General features: G+C 39.0%; 1 non-coding gene across 1 annotated transcript; it reads left to right on the plus strand.

Moving 5' to 3' along the window:
- Positions 1 to 222: 222 nt before the first annotated feature.
- Positions 223 to 330, plus strand: LOC130983671 (small nucleolar RNA R71). Its single transcript, XR_009087651.1, has one exon. It is a non-coding gene; the product is annotated as a small nucleolar RNA R71 (small nucleolar RNA).
- The last annotated feature ends 3,969 nt before the right edge of the window (positions 331 to 4,299 follow it).

The raw sequence follows: 4,299 nt of genomic DNA on the forward strand, positions 1-4,299 counted from the left end.
AGCATCAATCTCAAGAACTCCTTTCTTCTGACTTGTCCTATTGTTCACAGGATTCCTTTCAGAAGTGTACATGAATTGGTTATTTGCAACCATTTCAATTAGCTCTTGAGCCTCTGTAGGCGTCTTCTTCAGATGAAGAGATCCTCCAGCAGAGCTATCCAAAGACATCTTGGATAGTTCAGAGAGACCATCATAGAAAATACCTATAATGCTCCATTCAGAAAGCATGTCTGAGGGACATTTTCTGATTAATTGTTTGTATCTTTCCCAAGCTTCATAGAGGGATTCTCCATCCTTCTGTCTGAAGGTTTGGACTTCCACTCTAAGCTTACTCCATTTTTGAGGTGGAAAGAACTTTGCCAAGAAGGCATTGACTAGCTTTTCCCAAGAGTCCAGGCTATCTTTAGGTTGTGAGTCCAACCATATTCTAGCTCTGTCTCTTACAGCAAAAGGGAATAGCATCAGTCTGTAGACCTCAGGGTCAACCCCATTAGTCTTGACTGTGTCACAGATTTGCAAGAACTCAGCTAAAAACTGATGAGGATCTTCCAATGGAAGTCCATGGAACTTGCAATTCTGTTGCATTAGAGAAACTAATTGAGGCTTAAGCTCAAAGTTGTTTGCTCCAATGGCAGGGATAGAGATGCTTCTCCCATAGAAGTTGGGAGTAGGTGCAGTAAAGTCACCCAGCACCTTCCTTGCATTGTTGGCATTGTTGTTGTTTTCGGCTGCCATGTGTTCTTCTTCTTTGAAGAGTTCGGCCAGGTCCTCTAAAGAGAGTTGTGCTTTGGCTTCTCTTAGCTTTCTCTTCAAGGTCCTTTCAGGTTCAGGGTCAGCTCCAACAAGAATGCCTTTGTCTCTGCTCCTGCTCATATGAAAGAGGAGAGAACAAGAAGATGTGGAATCCTCTATGTCACAGTATAGAGATTCCTTGAGGTGTCAGAGGAAAAGAAAAATAGAAGACAGAAGGTAGAAGAATTCGAACTTGATGAGATAAAGTTCGAATTGTGCATTAAGAAGGAGTAGTACTCCATAAATAGAAGGATGTGAGAAGGAAGGAAGAGAATTTTCTAAAATTAATTAGAAAGATGTCAAAAACATTTTAAAAATTGATTGATAATTTTCGAAAATTGAAAGTGGAAAAGAAATCAAGTGATTTTTTTGAAAAAGATTTTGAAATTAGAAGTTAAAAAGATTTGATTGAAAACTATTTTGAAAAAGATGTGATTAAAAAGATATGATTGAAAAGATTTGATTTAAAAACGATTTTAAAAGATATGTTTTGAAAACAATTTTTTTTTTTTTAAAAGATTTGATTTTGAAAATCAATGACTTGTCTAACAAGAAAAGATATGATTCAAACATTAAACCTTTCTCAACAGAAAAGGCAACATATTTGAGATGTTCAATCAAATCATTAATTGTTAGTAAGTATCTTTGAAAAAGGAAAGGAATTGATTTTGAAAACATTTGATTGAAAAGATATGATTTGAAAAAGATTTGATTTTGAAAAGCTTAGAAAACTTGAAGAAAAAATGATTTGAAAAACAAAATCTTCCCCCTTTGCCATCCTGGCGTTAAACGCCCAGAATGGCCTCCATTCTGGCGTTTAACGCCCAAAATGCTACCTCTTTGGGCGTTAAACGCCCAACCAGGTACCCTGGCTGGCGTTTAAACGCCAGTCTGTCTTCTTCACTGGGCATTTTTGAATGCTCAGCTTTTTCTGTATAATTCCTCTGCAGCATGTTCTGAATCTTCAATTCTTTGTATTATTGACTTGAAAAGACACAAATTAAAAATATTTTTGGATTTTTAATAATCAAAATGCAACAAGAATGAAATAACAATGCATGCAAGACACCAAACTTAGCAGTTTGTATACTACTGACACTATATGAGACGCATAAACACTCAAGCCAAAAGAATTCAAAGATCAGAGTAAGAAATCATCAAGAATTACTTGAAGATCCTTAAGATACATGAATGAATGTATGCAATTGACACCAAACTTAAGATGAGACTAGAGTCTCAACAAGGAACATAACATATTTTTGGTTTTTATGAAAATTTTTTTTGATTTTTTTTTTGTGTTTTTCGAAAATTAAGTGGAAAAAGATATCAAAATTCTTAATGAGAATTCCAGGAATCAGTGCAATGTTAGTCTAAGACTTCGGTCCAGGAATTAGACATGGCTTCACAGCCAGCCAAGCTTTCAAAGAAAGCTTCGGTCCAAAACACTAGACATGGCCAAAGGCCAGCCAAGCCTTAGCAGATCACTGCTCCAAAAGCAAGATTGATAAAAATCAACAAGCTCTTGTGATGATAAGTTGAAACCTCGGTCCAATGAGATTAGACATGGCTTCTCAGCCAGCCAGATTTCAACAAATCATCATGAAACTCTAGAATTCATCTTCAAGAATTTCGAAAAAAAAATACCTAATCTAAGCAACAAGATGAACCGTCAGTTGTCCAAACTGAACAATCCCCGGCAACGGCGCCAAAAACTTGGTGCTTGTTGCCGGATCAGAAATTTGGCACTGATGTTACCGGACAAAAAGCTTGCTCAAAACTTGAACAATCCCCGGCAACGGCGCCAAAAACTTGGTGCGCGAAATTGTGAACAATACTTTTCACAACTCTCATAATCCCCGGTCATGAACTCCAAAAACTTGGTAGTTCAATTCCATGGCATTACACAACTTCGCACAACTAACCAGCAAGTGTACTGGGTCGTCCAAGTAATAAACCTTACGTGAGTAAGGGTCGATCCCACGGAGATTGTTAGTATGAAGCAAGCTATGGTCATCTTGTAAATCTTAGTCAGGCAGACTCAAATGGATATGATGATGAACGAAAATAACATAAAAGATAAAGATAGAGATACTTATGTAATTCATTGGTAGGAACTTCAGATAAGCGCATGAAGATGCCTTCCCTTCCGTCTCTCTGCTTTCCTACTGTCTTCATCCAATCCTTCTTACTCCTTTCCATGGCAAGCTCGTGTAGGGTTTCACCGTTGTCAATGGCTACCTCCCATCCTCTCAGTGAAAGCGATTGCATATGCTCTGTCACAGCATAGCGGAATTTAGCTGTCGGTTCTCGGTCAGGCCGGAATAATATCCATCGATACTTTTGCGTCTGTCACTAACGCCCCGCCTGCTAGGAGTTTGAAGCACGTCACAGTCATTCAGTCATTGAATCCTACTCAGAATACCACAGACAAGGTTAGACCTTCCGGATTCTCTTGAATGCTGCCATCAGTTCTCGCCTATACCACGAAGACTCTGATCTCACGGAATGGTTGGCTCGTTTGTCAGGCGAGCACTCGGTTGTCAGGCGATCAACCATGCATCGTGCAATCAGGAATCCAAGAGACATTCACTAGAGCCTTGGTTGCTTGTAGAACAAAAGTGGTTGTCAGTCACCTTGTTCATAAGTGAGAATGATGATGAGTGTCACGGATCATCACATTCATCAAGTTGAAGAACAAGTGATATCTTAGAACAAGAACAAGCGGAATTGAATGGAAGAACACTAGTAATTGCATTAATACTCGAGGTACAGCAGAGCTCCACACCTTAATCTATGGTGTGTAGAAACTCCACCGTTGAAAATACATAAGCATAAGGTCTAGGCATGGCCGAATGGCCAGCCTCCCAATGATCTAAGATAGCATAAAACGAAGATAGCTACCAAAAGTCTTCTAATACAATAGTAAAAGGTCCTACTTATAGATAACTAGTAGCCTAAGGTTTACAGAAATGAGTAAATGACATAAAAATCCACTTCCGGGCCCACTTGGTGTGTGCTTGGGCTGAGAAATGAAGCAATTTCGTGTAGAGACTCTTCTTGGAGTTAAACGCCAGCTTTTATGCCAGTTTGGGCGTTTAACTCCCATTTGGGTGCCAGTTCCAGCGTTTAACGCTGGGATTTCTTGAGGTGACTTTGAACGCCGGTTTGGGCCATCAAATCTTGGGCAAAGTATGGACTATCATATATTGTTGGAAAGCCCAGGATGTCTACTTTCCAACGCCGTTGAGAGCGCGCCAATTGGGCTTTTGTAGCTCCAGAAAATCCACTTCGAGTGCAGGGAGGTCAGAATCCAACAGCATCTGCAGTCCTTTTCAGTCTCTGAATCAGATTTTTGCTCAGAACCTTCAATTTCAGCCAGAAAATACCTGAAATCACAGAAAAACACACAAACTCATAGTAAAGTCCAGAAAAGTGAATTTTAACTAAAAACTAATAAAATATACTAAAAACTCAACTAAAACTACCAAAAACATACTAAAAACAATG

The sequence above is a fragment of the Arachis stenosperma genome, chromosome 5 (assembly GCF_014773155.1).
Source record: "Arachis stenosperma cultivar V10309 chromosome 5, arast.V10309.gnm1.PFL2, whole genome shotgun sequence".
Classification (NCBI taxonomy): Eukaryota; Viridiplantae; Streptophyta; class Magnoliopsida; order Fabales; family Fabaceae; genus Arachis; species Arachis stenosperma.